Source organism: Narcine bancroftii, chromosome 7 (genome assembly GCF_036971445.1).
Source record: "Narcine bancroftii isolate sNarBan1 chromosome 7, sNarBan1.hap1, whole genome shotgun sequence".
Classification (NCBI taxonomy): Eukaryota; Metazoa; Chordata; class Chondrichthyes; order Torpediniformes; family Narcinidae; genus Narcine; species Narcine bancroftii.
This window is the reverse complement of record NC_091475.1, coordinates 20,189,284-20,210,499: the sequence shown is the minus strand read 5'-3', so window position 1 is coordinate 20,210,499 and position 21,216 is coordinate 20,189,284. Positions and strand designations below refer to the sequence as shown.

Genomic DNA, 21,216 nt, shown 5'->3' with positions numbered 1-21,216 from the left:
TAAGACTTTCAAAGATATTGTTTGGTATATGAGCTTTGAGAGACTTCAACCATGTTGCAAATATTTACAGTACAAACCACAAAGGAGCTGCTCTCCAGTAAATGGACCTCGATGCTTTAACCCAAGGATAACAACTCAATTGTGTTTAACTAATGGGGTTATCATCAAGGTTGGCTGATGTTCTCATCTGACAATCTCTCACCCATAAGCATCTGACCCCTGCTATCTTGCTGTTCACCACCATCCCATCCTCAACATAAAGTGAAGGCTCTTTGTTAGTTGAATGGATAATCTAATCCAAAACTTCAGGCCATGCCATTGAGTGTAATCACTTTTCCTGATACAATCAAAATCTCATTTACCTTTTCTGCTCTGCCAGACCATTTTTCTCTTGAAGTCCCGCTCAAGTGAGATCAATCCAGATAAATTGATAATACTGTCTCAGAACTTCCTAATCGAGCACTTTTATCCTCTAACTAGTTGGGTTGCTGCTTCTTGGGTGGTTGCCAATCTTTTTGTGCTCTGGCATCACATCTGTTTGTTGTTTATCTTTGAGATAATGAAGAGCTCCATTGTTTGGAGATCTGAAGGCACAGAAACTGCTTTGGGGACTAACGTTATGCAAAGAGCTTTCCCTGATATTTACCCAAGGTCTGAGCACAACTAAGACCTCAGCAGTAAAAAGTAGAAAAAATGTGTGTTGAATCAAGGTAATTAATGTAAGCTGTTGAAGTGGCACAACAGGTTTGCATTTATAAATGATAGAAGGGAATTGAGCATTTCTGGTGTAAGCCCTCAGTTTGGAATCAAAGGATGAAGGAATTAGACAAGAAGAAAATTACTGAAATTAAAAGCTGGAATTATTTTTGAGGTTCCTTTTATTGTCACATAATAATGCATAAAAATGTTATATATGTGACATACTTTAAATAAAAACACCATGCTGGAGAAACTCAGCAGGTCACACAGCATACTTTATACAGCAAAGATAAAGATACATCACAAACATTGAAAAAGGACTGAGGCCTGAAAATTTGGTTATTTATCTTTATCTTTGCCATGTGTGACCTGCTGTTTCTCCTGTATTGTGGCTTTTCAGCCATCACTGCGTCTGCAGACTTTCGACTTTCACTGCATGACAGAATTCAAATTTTGTCTGCTGTAAGGCCAACAAAGAGTCACCATGAACATTGCCCACCACCTTTAACAATAAAAGAGAAGTAAAGGAGAGTCCTTTCAGAGTCACTGAGTGTCCGTGGATTCGCTTGCAGGGCTCCCACAGCCTCTGCAGTCGGCAGACTCCTGTTCAAAGCATTGGCAGCCCAAGCTCCAGATGCAAACCTCCGATATGATTGGGAAGCCTTCGGTGCCTGAAACCCTTCAGGAGCCTTTCTTGCCCTCCACATCCTCTCGAATCCTGGTTTTGATATCTGGTTTCCAGGAGCCTGTTTCCAGCAACCCTGAAACACACACATTACTTTATTGATTTTGCTAGATTATTACAAAAGAGAACTAGGGTTGCAACAAATAAGATGAAAGGATTTAGGAATAAATTAAGCCATTCAGCCCATTGATTCCATCCTGCCATTCCATCATGGCTGATTTATTATCCTAAATTAAACTAAAATCCTTCTACTTGCACTGTTGGATGATATACAGTGGATGCTTTCGAACAAGTGCAGAGGAGATTTATCTGGATGTGGCATGGATCGGAGAGCATCATGTGAAGCAAAATTGACAGGAGCTTTTCTCTCTGAAGTGACAAAAAATGAGAAAGTGACTTAATAGAGATATTTAAGATTATGAGGGGCTTAGATAGGGTGCATGACCAGCATCTGTACATTAGGTTAACCATTGAAAATATCAGAGGAGAGTAGAGAAAATTTAGGGGAGGTGTCAGAGGTAAGTATTTCGCACAGAGAGTGGCGAGTGCTAGGGGTGGTAGGATTACTTAGGCTGTCACCACATCATGGGCTGAAGGGCCTGTACTGCGCTATATGCTGGATGTTCTACATTAGGAAATCTTTGAATTGTGAAGTAGCCAAGACTTAACATCTTTGTGTCCCCCCCCCCCCCCACCCCCCAAGCCATTTAAATGGAATAAAGAGTTTCCAATGCTTTTGTGGAATGGGTGGGTGACTTTGTTATTCATGTCTTTCCATCAGCTGCATTTGCTTTATTGCTTGCACTTCTGTGGATGAGGAGAATCAGTTTGGATAACCTCAGGGGTAGCCGAGGGGAATCCAAAAGAATCTTGAGAAAATATAAAGTAGTCCACAGCTCTTGATCTGTGTTATCATAAACACAGCTTTATCTCATCTGTGCTGTGGACCTGATGCTTCCCTCTTCAGTATTCATCAAAGGACAGAGGCCTGAATCCCTTCCGGGTCTTGATTATCTCTGTTTATAAAGAGATCTTAAATAAGGGTTTCCTTTAACTACTGAAGCACCCCAGCTCACAGCTGTGCTCGAAGGAGCAGTATTTTTCCACATGTGGTTCAAGAGCTTTTCACTCAAATGAGACAGGTTTTTGTTCATCAGATCCATTGGTCTTAAAAGGTTTTAGTGCCATGCACTCATTCAGCATGGAGTTAGTGCTTCTGGCCCATTGAATATGTGCTGACAACCAAAGGCAATAATTCTATTTTAACTCCCCTCCCCCATCAACATTCTCATTGACCTACCCTTCAGATTCTTCTGCCCACCTCAGTATCAGAATCAAGTTTACCGTCATGAACTTGTCGTGAAATTTGTTGCTTTGCGGCAGAATTACAGGTACAAAATTGCTCTAAATTACCTTTCTGTAAATACAATATTTAAAATACATAATTTGTGCAAAGGAAGAGGAAAAAAGTGAGGTCGTGTCTGTGGTTCATTGCCCATTTAAAAATCAAATGGCGGAGGGGAAGAAGCTGCTACTGGCCACCATTATGTCAACCTTCTACAGGAGTTCTATCGAGAGCATCCTGGCCGGCTGCTTCACAGTGTGGTATAGTTGCTACAGAGAAATGGATCGGAGGTCAATGTCAATCCACAGGGCCATAAAAGTAGCAGAGAGAGAGTCACTGGAGTCTCCCTACTGGGATCGTTGTCTGAAGAGAGGGTACAAAATCATTGAGTACCCCTTCCACTGCACACAGCATCTTTCAGCTCCTCCCGTCGGGGAAGAGATACAGGAGTATCAGAGCCAGAACCACCAGCCTGAAGAACAGCTTCTTCCCACAGGCAGTGAGAATGCTGAACGAGCAAAGGAACCGCTCACACGAAACATCCAAGACTCTCATATTCAAGAAACAATATTTATTTTTTAATATTTGTATTCTTAGCCTGCATATGTATTATTTGTCTGTCTGTGTGTTGTGTCTTTTTTTTGTCTGCATGTTTTTCCCCATGGACTTGAGAATGCTGTTCTTTGGGTTGTATATGCTTAATTAGGTGACAATAAACTTGACAAACATGGACTTGATTTTTATACCATTGGGTGTTCATCTTCAGGCTCCTGTGCCTCCTTCCTGGTGTTAGCAATGAAAAGAGGACATGGCTTGGTTGGTGAAGGTCCTTGATGAGAGAGGCTACATTCTTGAGACACTGCCACGTAAAGACATCCTTTAATTGCCTCCATAGCAAATGTGGCCAATGGATCGACCAATACATTTTTTTTTTTCGGGTGCCAAGGCAGAGTGTCTGGGAGAAACCCACACAGTCACAGGGAGAACATGCAAATGCATTTATTATCATTTTTTTTTCTCTCGCCTTCCCAGAGAAGAGATGGAAAATGTCGTGAAATGAGTAACAATCTTAGTCTCAATGTGGACAAGATGAAGGAGATGATCGTGGACTTCAGGAGGACTAGGAATGACTACTCTCCCCTACACCAGAACACCTCAGTAGTAGATAAAGTAGATAGCACCAAGTTCCTTGGAGTTCACTTAACTAGTGGCCTATCATGGACACACAACATCTCCTCACGTGTCAGGAAGGCACAACAGCGACTGCACTACCTGAAAAGATTGAGGTGGGCAAAGCTACCGGCCACCATTATGTCAACCTTCTACAGGAGCTCTATCAAGAGTGTCCTGGCTGGCTGCGTTATATTGGTGTACCCATGGTGACTTCCTGTGTCTTGCAGAACCTCTACTACCTTTTTCCAGGTAAAGCCCTCCCCACGATTGAGATCAGCAAGAATAAAAATCAAGGTCCACACGTCCCAGCTCTGAACATGCCCTGTTCTTACTGTTGCTATTGGGAATGAGGTATAGGTGCCTCAAGATTTGTTCCACCAGGTTCAGGAATGGATGCTACCCCTCCACTATCAGACTCCAAAACAACAAACTCAATCTGAGACTCATTTAAGGACTCGGAATATACTATTTTTGAATGTTGATTTTCTACAGTGCCCAGTCAGTTTATTTGCAATTTTTCCTTTGTTTACATTTCTCTCTTTATTACATTTCTCTTTTTTTGAGTACAGTTTTTTTGCACGAGCAATAAGCAGAAATACTGCCTGGTCTGCAGGAACAATAATCTTAGGGTTGTATATGATGTCACGAATGTACTCTGACGATAAATCTGAACATCGAAATGCCTGCTCCTGTTCCTATTGTGACTTTGACAGTACCCAGAAACAGCAATACTTCATTTGAGAGAACGTCAATCATCAATTGCAGAGAACTAATAGAAAAATCAAGCCTTGATTGAAATTCTAAGCTTTGGTCCTCCCTGAGATAAACTACAAGCCAGATGTTCCTCGGGGTCAAGGATGTGATCTTTATCTTACCCCCACACAAAAGTCAGCTTGACCGGTCACCCAGACCTTCCGCTGATGGAGATATATTGAGGGGTCTAGAAGGCCCATTGCATTTTCAACAATAAAGATTCAAATCTCAAATGTTTGACATGGTACAATTTTCCTTTGTCACTCGCCCTATTGCATAAACTATAAGCAGTGGATTTCCATGAATGTCCATAGATGCTTTTATAGAATGGAGGAGGTCAAATTAACCTCTGTATGATTTATTTCATTGACAAATGGAGGACAATATATACCTTATACTGTAATGTCATGCCACGTTGCTATAATAAGGAATAGATTGGTTCCGGACCAATTCTGCTTCTTTCTATTAACTACATTAAGCACAAAATTTGATAATATTGATTGCAACGTGGCCTTAATGTCTGATCTTTTAGGGGGATTGCAAGTTCATTTGCACATATCATCTTGGAAGCAGTGCTCACAGATTTGGTTCCTACTCAGGTTAACAGTGCCAATAAGTTAAATGCTGGCTTTGAAATTGGTTAGAGATATTAAAATGAATAGCAAAACACGAACCTGCACTCCTCAAGGCCAAATATGAATCGTCAATTTCAAGCAATGGAATAGGTGATGCAGAGGTTCCACCAGGTTGTCCAGTAGTTTGAAAACATCTGGATCTAGGCAAGATCATTGGCTTTTTTCAGCGTTTTGTGATGAGATTTTTAAAACATCAAAACATAAACTGTCAAAAACAGAAGCTTGCTATTTTCCAAATCTATGCTGAAGTTATGAAAGATTGAATTTCTTTTGAGGAATTATCTTCTAGAAATGCTGCATCTCACTGAATTTCTGTTGCTTGTTCACATTTCTGCATTTTATTTCAACTTTTCCAAAAGGGGACGGCACAGTTAGCGAAGCGGTTAGTGCAATGCTTTTACAGCGCTCATTATCAGGACTGAGGTATGAATCCTGCGCTGTCTGTAAAGAGTTTGTGCGTTCTCTCCATGTCTGCATGGGTTTTCCCCGGGGGGTTCCAGTTTCCTCCAACCATTTGAAACGCACTGGAAGTGTTGGTTAATTGGGTGTAAAGTGGATGGCACAAACCCCTGGGCCGAAATGGCCTGTTACCATGCTCAATGTCTAAATTTTTAAAATTAAAATTATATGATCAGGGAGTGATGGGGAGCAGTGAGAGACACTTCTAGGTGAGTACGTGGTCATAGAGTTCCAGTAAGGTAAAGGTCTTAGTTTGGGGTGAGTTTGTGGTCTTTCCTCTTATCATAACCAATTAACACCTTTTGTCTGTTAGTCTGAACTGTTCCCCCTCCTATTCTTCCCCCCTTTCTTCCTTAGCCTTTAATTCAGATGCCTGTCTTTATTCACTCATACCTTGAGTATGGACTTAGGCCTAAAATGCCAGAAATATATACGTTTAGTGTCAGGCTAGTATAACTGTTAGTGTAACACTGTTACAGCACCAAAACTAGAGTTCAAATCCAGTGCTATCTATAAGGAGTTTGTACCTACTCTCCGTGCCTGCATCAGGGTTGTAGGTCAATTGGGTGTAATTGGACGGCATAGGCTTGTGGGCCAAAAGGGCCTGTTATTGTACTCAATGTCTAAATTTTTAAAAAATCATATTTATATCTTTACCTCCTTCAGATGCTGTGAGACTGGTTTAGTTCCTCCAGCATTTCTGTGCTTTGACAAAGAATAGTATACCTTTTGATTGAGGAACAGGAAGCTGTCGACAGTTGCCTCTGGCATTGGATATCCTGCGACACCCACTGCATCAAACACCTCCTCATCATCCACCCCCCCCTTCCTATTCCGTGGAGATACATATGTTTGATAAATGCATTGACAATACTCTCCTCCCACTCCTCTCCTCAAGTTCAGACATCTACAGGTAACTAGCAACTACCCCACAGGTTGTGCAGAGGATAGAATACACATCAGAGGTCAACCCCATGGCAACCTAATCAGCAGCTCTGGAAGCTTTATTCTTCTTCAGTACCCCAGCAACCAACATGATTTAATTTTTTTTTAATGTCGACATACATTCTGTTAACAGGCCCTTCCAGACCATGAGCCCATGCCCCCCCACCCCCACTAATATCCCAATTAACCTACAACCCCTGCACGTTTTGAAGGGTGGGAGGAAACCATAGCACCTGAAGGAAATGTATGCAGACATGGGGAGAATGGCCTTATGGTAATTTGATATGTCCTGAGGTCAAGAAGGATGCCACATCAATGCAAAAAATCTTTCCTCATGCAAGGCAGCTGGAAAATAAGTTCTAGGTCACTAAAAACTTAGAACACCAATTGCATTTTCAGATGGTGCTGGATTTGAACCCAGGTCATCGGCTCTGTAATAGCGTTGCACTAACTAACCACTGCTCTAAACATCCAACCCATTTTTTTTTAGCTTTAAATATTGAAACATGGCAATTCCCATAGCATAACATTGAATTGCTGAACTGTTATTGTTACATATACTGAGACCCAGGAAGAAGCTTTGTTTTGCCTGCTACCTAGGTGTCAACCTCTACATCATGCAGCCTGTGGTTCAAGAATAAAGACAAAATCTTCCAAGAAGAGAAAAGCACAGAATATAGGGTTAAAATGGAAATTATAGCCTGGTTCCGTGAATCATCCCTACCCACAAGCCTACAAAGGGTGAAATGATTGTGTTTGAGGCTTCGTGGTTTGGGACTGTTATTTGTTATTTGTTACTGCAATATTTACATTATACTGCATTATCCTGTAACCATGTAAGTCATTGTAAAATATGTATTGTTCCATATATATTTATATGTAGAGGACTTTATTCCCTGCAATGTAAATGGAAAAGGGGAGATTTGATAGAGTTATGCAAAATTCTATGTGTACAGAAAGAGTAAATATAAGTAAGCTTTTTCCACAGAGATGCACACCAGAGGACATGAGTTAAGGGTGAAATGGGAAAAAATGAGAGGGGAACTCTTCACACAGAGAGTAGTGGAGTGTGGAATGAGCTGCCAGCTGAAGTGGTGAATATGGTATGTCCCGAAGTCAAGAAAGATGCCAGATTTCAACATTTAAGAAGAATTTAGACAGGGCCCTAGATGGGAGAGGTATGGAGGCGTATGGACTATGTGCAGGTCAATGGAATAAGGCAGAGTAGTATTTTGGCACAGACTAGAAAGGCTGGAGGACCTGTTTCAGTGATTATATGCGATTACTACGTGCTGCGATGTATTGAAACAGGAAAGCCTGCAGGCGTCCTGATTATCACAAAATCACTGAAATGCTGGAGGACCCCAACCAGTTTTGTGCCATCCATAGGAGGTAAAGATTTGTTACTGATGTTTCGGGCCTGAGCCCTTCCTCAAGGGAAGTTGTGTGTATATGTGTGCACCATGGTCGGGAGAAAAGCTGTTTCATCAGGTTGCATATGTATCATCAGACGACAATAAACTTAAACTTAATTGTGTAATAACCATTCCTCAGATTATAGTCTGTGATTTTATATAAATTCTCAGATTCTTCTTGCAAAGTGCCTGAGATTGAAAGCCAAAGATCAAACTGACCTCTCTCCAGTGATCCACTTCTCGGAAGCTGAGCGATGTGCAGTTTATGTTGTAGCTGCACTAGACAATTAGTAAGGAAGAGATTGACCTCAGATAAACCCTAATCCTTTCCACTAAACTATTTGGCACAATGTTGATCATCTTGCTTTCAGCAGCTTGGCCAATGTCCAAGGATAACAAAGACCTTCCCAGCAAACATCTCTGAAAGCCCAGTTATTTCTCCTGGTCGTCACTAGGTCCACTTATTTTAGCTCAAGATTGGCTGATAAGAGTGGAGCTGTTACCCTGCCAGTTGCTTGCAGGAATCTAAGTTCATCTGGTTCATGTCATAATTTGTGATTTAATTCCTGGTTCAGTGCTCCCATTGCAATCTTCCATACATGCGACATTTGATGTAGGGCTTAAGTCTGAAACACTGGCTTTGTACCTTCATGTTTGCTATATAAAGTGCACTGTTTAACTGCTGAGTTTCTCCACAATTGTATTTTTACGCTTATTCCATACTCGGGTCTTTACCTCCCCCACACAGTGGCCCAGTGGGTGGGCGGCACAGTATTACAGTGCCAGCGATCCCCGTTCGAATCCACAAGGAGTTTGTACATTCTTGCTGTAACCTGCGTGGGTTTCCTCCGGGTACTCTGGTTTCTTCCCACCCTCCAAAAACGTACAGAGTATTGTGAGTGAGAAAACAGATTAGATGGATCTCAAAAGCAAGGACACTGGTAGTAAATGATTTTATTTACAAAAGAAGAATGTGGGAAAATGGTAATGAGAATAACACACTGGCCAATTACAAAGACCAATGGCCCAAGGTCAAGTACAAAGGAATATACAGATAAGTAGAAATTCTGCCTAGCTAGCAGGAAAAAGAATCTCAGGATTATATGTGATGGAATGCATGTAGTCTGACTCTTCCTTGTTGATCAAATTGGCATTCTGGGCTAGTCCCGTTTCCTTCCATTTGGTGCATATATTCCGAGCCCTTCCACTCCACAAATGTCTTTCGGATGTTTGAAGGATGCTGCTGGGTCCACTGAGTCCCTCCAGCTACTTCTAGTGATGAGCTGGGAACAGAACAGGTTGAGCAACCCCTCCACCTTCCCCACATTCAATCATATCTGAGGCCATCGATACCCGTGTCTCAGTTTGCAGTGATTTGATGAAAGAAGGCGGAAGGCATCCTGTTGTCAGTAACTGATCTTCCCTCCGGTCACAGATTTAATTTCTGAGATTTTGTTTTTTTTCTTCTGGACTATAGTGAAAGATTTTGTTTGTTCCCATTGCTGTCTACATCACTTTGTAGGTTCGCAGAACCCAGTGAAAGCATATTTTATAAGGCTTATAAACTCCAATTTTTCTTGCAGTAGTTTCATTTTTCAATCTGGGCAGCTTTAACAACAGTACAAGAAAGAGCATGCTCAGTCCATTATATTCATTGCTCTGTAAATAATGTTCCATCTGTGTGTAACCTGACTCCAGAGCTCTAGTGCTCCAAAGTTTGCTGAACATAACGATTACTTCGTTCTCTCCTGATCACGTAAATCACTCTTCAAGCACATCAGAGAGAAATTAAATGTGGCCAAGGCTTCCAAACACTTCAAGAAGAAATCCATATTTGTTTTAGAATCCGTGGAGCTAACGTCAGGGGTTCATGTCTGCAGAGGAGGTGATGGTCGGCAAAAATTCATAAGGAAGTGATTAGTGTAAGGATTCCTATAGACTTCTAGAGTCTTACAGCATACAAATGCGCCTATATTTTCTGATTATAATCTCACTAGCCCTCATTAGGCCCATATTCCTCAAAGCCACAGCCATCCATGTAATGGTCTTTTAAAGGAAGCTGGGATACCTGCCTCCACACTTTATCTGGCAGCTCGTTCCATACACTCCGAGTGAAGAACTGTCCCTTCGTGCTCTTTTAAATCCCAAACCCTCACCTTATAGTTACGCACTCTCATCTTAAATTCTCCCACTCTCGGAAACAGATGTCACTATTCATCTTATCAGTGCTCTCTATGATTTATAGAACTTGACGTGCAAGAGGAGCCCTCCCGATCAGATCCTTCTTGTACAACAGAAATAGCACCCATAATGCACATTGTTCTCGAGATGGCTGCGGTGGAGTGGAGGCAGCCTCTTTGCAGAATATGGGTTTGTGGAGAAGGACACAAGGGTCCTTGTCACAGTTCGTCCTCAGCGGCAGGGTGACATACATCATGAGGCACGTACTGAGGCTGGGTCCAGCCAACCCAAGGGCACTATGGGAAGGACTAGACTCCAGAGATTTTCCATTGCCAGTTATTGAGGAGGCTCAGACTGAGGGGAAGCACCTCAAATATAGTGGGGGGGGGGGGTGGGAGTAATGACAAGGTGCCACAATGATAGAAATGGTGCAAATAGAGAATGGGTGTAACAAAATTCAATGATGGAGAGTATGACACAATGGTGTGAAAGGACATTGAATGGTGCTATTTTTTTGTAAATAATTTATTGTAAATATAGTTTGTTTTTGTAAAAAAAAATAGAGAACTCAAATAAGATCCCTGTTCAACCTCCTACATTCAGTGGCGTATCTCGGTAAAATAGTGACTATGGCAAGCACTGAAATTGCAACCCTCCCTTGTCTCACTCCCCTCCATCTCTCACTCCTCCCTCCTCTTGCTCCCCAACCCCCCCCCCCCCGCCCCCGGCTCCACCCCTCACTAACAGAACACTTGATTGCAAACCACGCTGCATCACGTTAAGGGTTATTATTCCAAATTGGGATTAAATACATGCACACATACCCACATCGAATTGGGTGCCCACTACATTCAACAATCAAGGAAAACCATACCATGCCACCCTTGACAAAACTCACCATGCCACCCTTGACAAGCATATGGCTCCATGCTACTACTAAGCACTAGGGACACTAATTAAACACTCTCAACCCTTTAACAGTACAGTGCACATCTTAGTACCAACAACAATTTACCAGCAATTACTCAGGCAGTGAGCATTAAGCCTGGTTCTAAGCCTGGAGTGAAGCAGGGTCGTCCCAATGGCAAAGATGACCATTCTAGCACACATGAGTCCAAGACTCCCAACAATGGCAAAGAAGGTGATTCTAGCACACATGGCACCCTTTATAGAGCTGGAGAGCTGGTGGGTCCAGCCCATGTCATTTACAGGAGACCAATGCTCAGTGCCAGCATGGTTAAACCAATTACAACAGCCAGTGGCCCAAAGTCAAGTACAGGTGGACTGAAGAGGCCAGTCTAGGTAATTTACAGGGAACCAATGGCTCAGTGCCATTATGATTAAGCCAATTACAAAGGCAAATAGCCCAAGTCCAAGTACAAAGGAATTTAATTTGACCAATGCAAGGTGTGCACTTAGTGGGTGAAGTGAGGCCAAACCTTGATTGGCTGTGCTAGGTATATTCTGGCATAACCCTTCACTGCTTCACAACATAATACAGAGTGGTGAAATGGTAATTAATTTCTTCAGATTATATTACCCTTTTCAGTTACACACCAACACAGTTTTAACTCACATTTTAAAGATGATCCACGGTACTCTGTCAGTGTCACAAAGATGCTACTCTGCGTTTCCCTGGTACTAGCACTGGTAGAGTGGTTCCAGCAGCATGGAAAATTATGGGTAAGGAAGACAGCCATTTTGCCCATTGATCCTTCATTGAACCGCCACCACCACGTGGTGCTGGAATGGCCCCAAGGTGGCTGTGTCCCCGAAGCAGTCCAATGAGATACTGACCTGGAGGAGCCCGATGAGGTGGGATGAACAATCTGTGTTGGGCTAGGGACTTGGATATTGGGTGGGTGAGACGAGGTCTTGCAAGTGGCACCCAGGGCATGTGCCCTAGCTGCTATACCCTAGATACACCTATGTCTGCGCTCTAAGGAAAATAGGGTTAGATTTCCAGTGTCTCACAATAACTCAATTTCCTTAATACTGGCATCAACTTCATAAACCTTTTCTGTAAATTTTCCAACTTTTCAATATCCCTTCTATTGCTTAGGGACCACATCCACACACAATATGCCTCACCAACATCTTTAATAACTTCAATACGATACCCCAACATTTGTATTCATTACGCCAATTGATGAAGATGAGCAGAACGCTCTTCACTACACTGTCTACCTGAGCTGCCTATGTATCTACAACCTGAGGTCCTTTTGCTCTATAACACTCTTTAGATGCCGTCAACAGAGTGAGGCCTATCCCAGTTCGATTTGCCCAAATGCAGCATCCTGCTGTCCTCTAGATTAAACAGAGCAGACCTGATGGGCTGATTGGCTTACTTCTACTCTTGTATCTTCTGAACCGCATCTGCCATTAGGCCAGTGCTACATCTGAACTGCATCCATTTCAAACCCAGGAAACCTTATAACCGTAAAAACATATAACAATTTACAGTATGGAAACAGGCCACATCAGCCCTTCTAGTCTTCACTGATTTACGTGAAACTCCACCAGTTCCACCTACTCAGTCCCATGCCCATTACCCTCCAACCCCCTCACATCCATGTATTCATCTAACCTCCTCTTCAATGACAGAATTGACCCTGCCGCAACTACTTCTTCCAGTAGATCATTCCACTCAGCCACCACTCTCTGAGTGAAGAAGAATCCTCTTCTTCATTGCAATCTACAAGCTTACCTTCTTTGCCACCAACATCCTTGTCCATAACATTTATGCATATTTTAAAATGCAAGGGTCCCATGCAGCATCCATGGAAAGCAATAGGTTGTCGACATTTTTTCAAGTGAAGAAGGTCTGAAATGCCAATTGCCCATTACTTTCCATGGATGCTGTAGGGCAGGGGTGTCAAACTCAAATTCACGGAGGGCCAAAATTAAAACCTTGGACTAAGTCGAGGGCCGAACTAAATATTTATTGAAAATTTTCAACAACATCTGCATGTTTTCTCTTCTTTCAACATATGTAATGTTAAACTTTTTCTTATTAAAATAAATGTTTAATAATAGTTTTGGATAAACTCTTTCCAGAAGCATTAACAAATGAGAAATAAAATATTCAATAAATTATATTTCTCTATAGAGGATTTGTCAAATGTTGCTAGTGTGCTGTCGAATAGTAAAATCTGAGGGCTATTGAGAATGTGGGAGAATAACATGATTCCTGAAACAATCAAATGGGTGACTGATTGTGGGCATGAACTCTAGCAGGGTTATTTGCCATGCCCTTTTTCCATTGGTACAGATATCTTTTGATTTACACACTTTTCAAGTTTTATGCCTACTGAGCTTGTATCCAGGTGCAGGACCATTTTTAACCAGGAATATATTTATCACTGTGACATGAAACTATTGGAAGATCGTTTTATCCTGAGATTAAAGTTCATAATCCTTACTCAGGCCTGTGTGCGGGAGGGCGGGGTTTGCGGGCGATCGGGTTGGAGAACGACAGTGTGGGGGAATCGGCTCTCGCTGCAGGGCGGCATCTCGGCGGATCAGCGGCCCCGTCACCATGAGTCGCGGATCGGCCTGCGGCAGGGAGGGGGAGTGGGCAACGGTCCTGGCGAGGTCAGGCCCCCCTGAGTTTCTGCCGGACCCCCTTGACCTGCTGAGTTTCTCCCGGACCTCCCTTGACCTGCTGAGTTTCTGCCGGACCCCCCTTGACTTGCTGAGTTTCTCCCGGACTCCCCTTGAACTGCTGAGTTTCTCCCGGATCCCCCTTTGACCTGCTGAGTTTCTCCCGGACCCCCCTTGACCTGCTGATTTTCTCCCGGACTTCTCTTGACCTGCTGAGTTTTTCCCGGATCCCCCTTGACCTGCTGAGTTTCTCCCAGACCCCCTTTGACCTGCTGAGTTTCTCCCGGACCCCCCTTGACCTGCTGAGTTTCTCCCGGACCTCCCTTGACCTGCTGAGTTTCTCCTGGACCCCCTTTGACCTGCTGAGTTTCTCCCGAACCTCCTCCCCTTGACCTTCTGAGTTTTTCCCGGACCCCTCCCCCTTGACCTGCTGAGTTTCTCCCAGACCCCCTTTGACCTGCTGAGTTTCTCCCGGACCCCCCTTGACCTGCTGAGTTTCTCCCGGACCTCCCTTGACCTGCTGAGTTTCTCCTGGACCCCCTTTGACCTGCTGAGTTTCTCCCGAACCTCCTCCCCTTGACCTTCTGAGTTTTTCCCGGACCCCTCCCCCTTGACCTGCTGAGTTTCTCTCGGACCCCCCTTTGACCTGCTGAGTTTCTCCCGGATCCCGCTTTGACCTGCTGAGTTTCTCCCGGACCCCCCTTGACCTGCTGAGTTTCTCCCGGACCTCCCTTGACCTGCTGAGTTTCTCCCGGACCCCCCTTGACCTGCTGAGTTTCTCCCGGATCCCCCTTTGACCTGCTGAGTTTCTCCCGGACCCCCCTTGACCTGCTGAGTTTCTCCCGGACCCCCCTTGACCTGCTGAGTTTCTCCCAGACCCCCTTTTCTTTCCGTGCCGGTGTCCCAGGACCTTTCCAGGGCAGTCTCCGCGCTCAGAACCGTGCTGGGATCCCGGTCAGCGGTGGAGGAGCAGGTGAGCATGGCTAATCCCGATCCAGCCCACGCCACTCCCGAGATTGGCGGGGGGGTTCCACCCTACCTGCCCGACCAGCCTCGCTCTCCACGTGTACTCCTGGCACCCGCCGCTGGTCCGGTGGGAAGGCGCAGGGTGGCCGGCGGCCGGCGCCCCCATCGCCCGGCGGGGAGCCCCAATCTTTCCTCCGGCGTCCCGACTCCATCTGCAGCTCCAAGAAACGCTGTGCCACTGGGGTTCCAGGCGCCGGGAAGCGGCCTTAGCTTCCCCTGACACCGGCCAGGCCGCGCTGCGGTGGGGGGGAGGGCGGGGGGACACGACAGCATGTTTATAAAACCACCCACCACTACTTTTCAAGGACCAGGATTTTTCTCTCTCTCTCTCACCCTGGGACACAGCGCTTACTGTGCATGCACTATACTGGCGTGGCGGCCAGCAGGCCACCTCTAATACATTTTTGATATGATCTTGCGGGCCAAATATAATTATATCGCGGGCCAAATTTGGCCCGCGGGCCAGAGTTTGACATGTGTGCTGTAGGGCCTGCTGAGTTACTCCAGCACTTTTGTGTACTGCACTAGTTCCCCAGCATCTGCAGAACACTTACTTACTCGATCTGTTGTTGATCTTTCTGGATGAGGTCAGGTCATCTTTAGATTTCCAGTATCACTAAAGAATGTATCCATTGGGAACACCCTTCTGCAGCTCTTCATCAGAAGCTAGAGAGAAGAGAGGCTCTAGGGAGCTCTAAAAATATCAGACCTTCAGAAACATAGAGGATGGCATGGTTAGCATAGGACAGCATGGTTAGACCAACACTGCTACAGCACCAGCGACCGGTTTGAACCTGGTGCTATCTGAAAGGAGTTTGTATGTTCCACCCGTGTCTGCCAGGGTTCCCTCCAGGCTCTCCAGTTACCCTTCAAAATGTTCAGAGTTGTAGGCCATTGGCTGTAATTGGGTGGCACGGGTTCATGGGCCAAAAAAGCGTGTTACCATGCTGTACATCTAAATTAAAAATTTAACTTTAAAAATAAACAGACAAAAGAGCAGACACAATTATATATGAAACATAATCTGCAAGGTGAAGGTGAAAGACCATAAGAGATGTATCGCCTGTTTGTGTTAATGGTGCTGAGGTGGAGATTACAGACAGCTTTAAGTTCCAAACCCATCCCCTGAACTAGGCAAGAAGAACAAGGGCAGCAAAAGCATGGGGAACACCACCACCTGCCTTGGAAAGATATCACCATTCCCTCACCATCACTTGGTCGAAATCCTACAATTCCCTCAACCACATTGGGGGTATTTCCTCAAGTAAGTACTGCAGTGGTTCTCCACCACCTACTCAAGGGCAATTAGGGAATACCAATGAAATGCTGGAAAAGCTCACGTCGCTTGATTTTTTTTTCAAAAAGTAATCTTTATTTACAATAAATTACTTACAACAAAGAAAACCATTCAAAGTTTTTTCACAGTCTCAATCATATCAGTACATTCCCATCAATGTACATTGTTATCTTTTCTTTGGCTTGGCTTCGCGGACGAAGATTTATGGAGGGGGTAAAAGTCCACGTCAGCTGCAGGCTCGTTTGTGGCTGACAAGTCCGATGTGGGACAGGCAGACATGGTTGCAGCGGCTGCAGGGGAAAATTGGTTGGTTGGGGTTGGGTGTTGGGTTTTTCCTCCTTTGCCTTTTGTCAGTGAGGTGGGCTCTGCGGTCTTCTTCAAAGGAGGTTGCTGCCCGCCAAACTGTGAGGTGCCAAGATGCACGGTTTGAGGCGATATCAGCCCACTGGTGGTGGTCAATGTGGCAGGCACCAAGAGATTTCTTTAGGCAGTCCTTGTACCTTTTCTTTGGTGCACCTCTGTCACGGTGGCCAGTGGAGAGCTCGCCATATAACACGATCTTGGGAAGGCGATGGTCCTCCATTCTGGAGACGTGACCCATCCAGCGCAGCTGGATCTTCAGCAGTGTGGACTCGATGCTGTCGACCTCTGCCATCTCGAGTACTTCGACGTTAGGGATGAAAGCGCTCCAATGGATGTTGAGGATGGAGCGGAGACAACGCTGGTGGAAGCGTTGTAGGAGCCGTAGGTGATGCTGGTAGAGGACCCATGATTCGGAGCCGAACAGGAGTGTGGGTATGACAACGGCTCTGTATACGCTTATCTTTGTGAGGTTTTTCAGTTGGTTGTTTTTCCAGACTCTTTTGTGTAGTCTTCCAAAGGCGCTATTTGCCTTGGCGAGTCTGTTGTCTATCTCATTGTCGATCCTTGCATCTGATGAAATGGTGCAGCCGAGGTAGGTAAACTGGTTCTGTGTGCCCGATGGAGATGTGGGGGGGGGGCTGGTAGTCATGGTGGGGAGCTGGCTGATGGAGGACCTCCGTTTTCTTCAGGCTGACTTCCAGGCCAAACATTTTGGCAGTTTCCGCAAAGCAGGACGTCAAGCGCTGAACAGCTGGCTCTGAATGGGCAACTAAAGCGGCATCGTCTGCAAAGAGTAGTTCACGGACAAGTTTCTCTTGTGTCTTGGTGTGAGCTTGCAGGCGCCTCAGATTGAAGAGACTGCCATCCGTGCGGTACCGGATGTAAACAGCGTCTTCATTGTTGGGGTACATTGTTATATTTGTTCTCTAAATACACCATTACAACCCCGTAGCACCTTGTTGCTTCTCCCCGCTCTGTTGTTTAAGGGACACCCCCTCGGTCTCAGCCACTCAATGCCCAGTAATGGGAGGACTCTAGTCTGTGGTCCTTCCCCACAGCACCCTCGCATTGGCTGCACCAGGCCTCAGTATGTCCGCCTGCAGCCTGGAATACTCCACTTATTGACGTTCTGATTCTTGGCAAAGGAGAGTGTCACCTGCACCCTCTCTCACTTTAGTTCAGACACTACTTAAACGGATCACAAATACAGAACTTCAGGCCCAAGTCAGCTTAAAATTTAGAACCATTCCTCAAAAGCACCAACAGGGCCCCGATAGATGTGTCCTTTATTAGCTGTCCAAACAGTTGAAATCTGTATGATCTCTTATAAAAATAAAAGCAGCATGTTTCATCAACAGCTGCCAAGATGTTAACCTCCCTCATTGGGCAAGAGAAGGGCAGATGGGGGAACCAAATAAACCCTGAATAATTGAAAGTTCGAGTTTTGCAGACGGTGTTTGTACACTGTTTGAACTGCTTCTATTTGAAGTGAATTGTAAAACTGGGTATAAATCAGGTTTTGAAATTCAAACCTGCCGTGTTTTTGCAGAGCAGCCCAGGTTAACAGGAGAAAAGCACAAAAGTCTCCAGACTCCCTGATTACTGTGCTCAATAATCCACCCCCTTGGAACCTTCCCCTGTGACCACAGGAGATGCCACACTTGGGCCCATACCTCCTCCCTCACCACCATTCGGGGCCCCAAAAGTCTTTCCAAGTGAAGCAATGCTTCACTTGTGAATCTGCAGGAGTCATTTGTATTCAGTGCTCACATTGTGGCCTTCTCTATGTTGGAGAGGCTGAGCACAGACTGGCTGATCACTTTGCTGCGCACCATCTCTCGGCCTGCATCAATGACAGGGATCTCCCAGTGGCCAATCTTTACAATTCTGTGCCCCACTCCCGCGTTGACATGTTTCTCCATGGCCTCGAACTGTCAAGCCAAGACCACCCACAAATTAGAGGAGCAAGACCTCATATTCCATCTGGACACTGTAATTCCAGATGCCATCCAGAGTGGTAAACTAATGTTATGCTGTGATTGGCTACTGCTGGCTGGACACGCCTCCCAAGACCAATCTTAACCATAAACCCTTTGTTTACCATGCCTCCCAAGACCAATCCTAACCATAAACCCTTTGTTTACCACTCTTCCTGCCATGATCAGTCGATGAGGTTGGTTGCTGCTCCAGTCTATAGTCAATAAAAGCCCTTCAGTTTCACAACCTCAGTCCTTTTTGTAGTCATTGATGGTGCATTATCCAGTTTTTGCTAGCTCACTCCCCTCTCTCCCTCACTTCCCCATCCCTCTGTCTTCTTTCCTTCTGTTCTCCACCCCCTTCCCTCTCCTTTCTAAGAGCTATCCCCCCCCCTCCCTTTGTTTGCTGCTGTGGCCTCCCTCCCTTATACACCTATTACCTCTTGCTTGTAGGCCTGCGCTCCTCCCTCCCCACCACCATTTTGTTCGGGTGCCTGCCTACATTTTACCTGTACCTTGATGAAGGGCTTGAACCCAAAATGTTGGTTTTGTATCTTTATTATGTAAAGTACAATGTTTGACCAGCTGATTTTCTCCATCATTGTGGTTTTAGCCTCGATTAACACTGACTTTACCACATTGACCTTTCAAGTGAACCCAGGATAAAGAATCATCTTTGATTTTATAGGCGTTGCAATTTGCTTGAAAGTTGGTAACTTATTTTTCCATAAGTGGTTCAGAATAGTATACTTGGCCCCTACTGGGTTAAAGAATACTGAGGCTTGGCACAATTGTTTGGTTTCAGAGAGATTACAGCCAGAAGAATGGCAATCTGTTGAAACACTTTCCATTTTCTGGCAGGAAAGGGAAGTTTCCTTTGACGATAGTAAAACTCTCCTTACAAAATTTTATTGAAAAACAAAGTTACTGATAATGAGTAACCAGGAACTGATCCATTGCTGAACTTTAATTCTCTGGGATGATATGGATAATGCGACAGCAGAGCCTTCGGCAGTGTCTTAAACACAGCAACGGACCTCTAAATTTCTAATGAAGGGGATTTGACAATCAGGCAGGAATTGGAATTAGGCTGAATACTAAAAGCATTGACTAAGCCAGGGGAGTCATAATGTGTATACATACATAAGGATAGATATTTTTTGGGAGGATTCATCTTTTTGGAATCTGCACGTTTTTGCGTGAGTAAAGTGATGGTGAACAACCTCCCTGAACCACTGTAGCGCTTCTGTTGTATCTTCTTTCACAGTGCTCTTCGGGCAGGGAGTTCCAGGGGATTCGGCCCAATGGGTTACAGGGATGAATTATTGGCAGGAGGAAGCCAGGGCTTCCAGAGTAAACTTATTGATCGTAGAGTTGTACAGCGCAAAAACAGACCTGTTGGCCAACATGACCCTGCTGACAGTTTTGCCCAGCTATATTAATCTCATTTGCCTGCATGTTTCGAAGGTTTTGCCTATTTAATTTTCTGTCTACTGCATGGTAATTGTATCTGATTCCAGCACGTCCTCTGACAGCACATTCCAGATATCAACACCCTCGGCGGAAAGAAATCTTCCCCTCACAAACTCTTCCAACGCATGCCTTCTTGTTTTTCATATCGCTAGTAAAGGAGGGGAAAAAAATGACTATGTATCCTAACTACGCCTCTCATAATCTTGTATCAAGTCACCCTGACCTCCTTTGCACCAGGCAAAATAAACCCAGCCTCTCCAACCTCTCCCCACAACTCAAGCCCTCCAAACATTGAAACATCCTGTATTCATACACTGGGACCAAATGGGTTTAATGAGGCCAGAACATAGAGCATTATAGCACAGTACAGGCCTTTCAGCCCATAATGTTGTGCCGGCTGATGTAAACCTACTCGCCAACTATCCCTTCCTCACATTCATAGCCCTCTATTTTTCTTACATGAATTAGTCCATCGAAGAATCTTTCAGAAGTCCCTCTGGTACCAGGCTCTACCACCATCCTCGGCAATCCATTCCAGGCACCCACCACTCTACCACCATCCTCGGCAATCCATTCCAGGCACCCACCACTCTACCACCATCCTCGGCAATCCATTCCAGGCACCCACCACTCTACCACCATCCTCGGCAATCCATTCCAGGCACCCACCACTCTACCACCATCCTCGGCAATCCATTTCAAGCACCCACCACTCTACCACCATCCTCGGCAATCCATTCCAGGCACCCACCACTCTGCATAAAAATCTTAGTATTGACATCTCCCCTAAACTTTCCTCCACTTACCTTAAAAAGATGTCGTCTGGCATTTGTCAGTATGGAATAAAGGTGCCGTCTTTCCATGCTATCTCAGCCCTTCATAATCTTATGTCTAAATTTAGGCATAGAGCACAGTAAGAGGCCCTTATGGCCCATAAGCCCTTGCTGTCCACTTACACCCAATTAGCCTACCATTTTGGTTTGTTTTGAATAGTGGGAGGAAACCCACGCAGACATGGAGAGAGCATGCAAACTCCTTACAGACTGCGCTGAGTTTGAACCCAGGTCGCTGGCGCTGTAAAAGCATGACGTGAACCACTACGCTAAATGTGCTATCGCATATCATCCTTAGTCACTCCAAGGTGAAACGCTCTCTCTCGGTCAACCAAGCTAATTATTCATAGTGCTC

General features: G+C 44.8%; 1 long non-coding RNA gene across 1 annotated transcript; it reads right to left on the bottom strand.

Annotated features, from left to right (window-relative positions):
• Positions 1 to 942: 942 nt before the first annotated feature.
• Positions 943 to 20,907, bottom strand: LOC138739805 (uncharacterized). The gene is made up of 3 exons (XR_011342446.1): positions 20,835 to 20,907; positions 5,330 to 5,430; positions 943 to 1,460 (listed from the first exon to the last, which is right to left on the bottom strand). It is a non-coding gene; the product is annotated as an uncharacterized lncRNA (long non-coding RNA).
• Between the last annotated feature and the right edge of the window lie 309 nt (positions 20,908 to 21,216).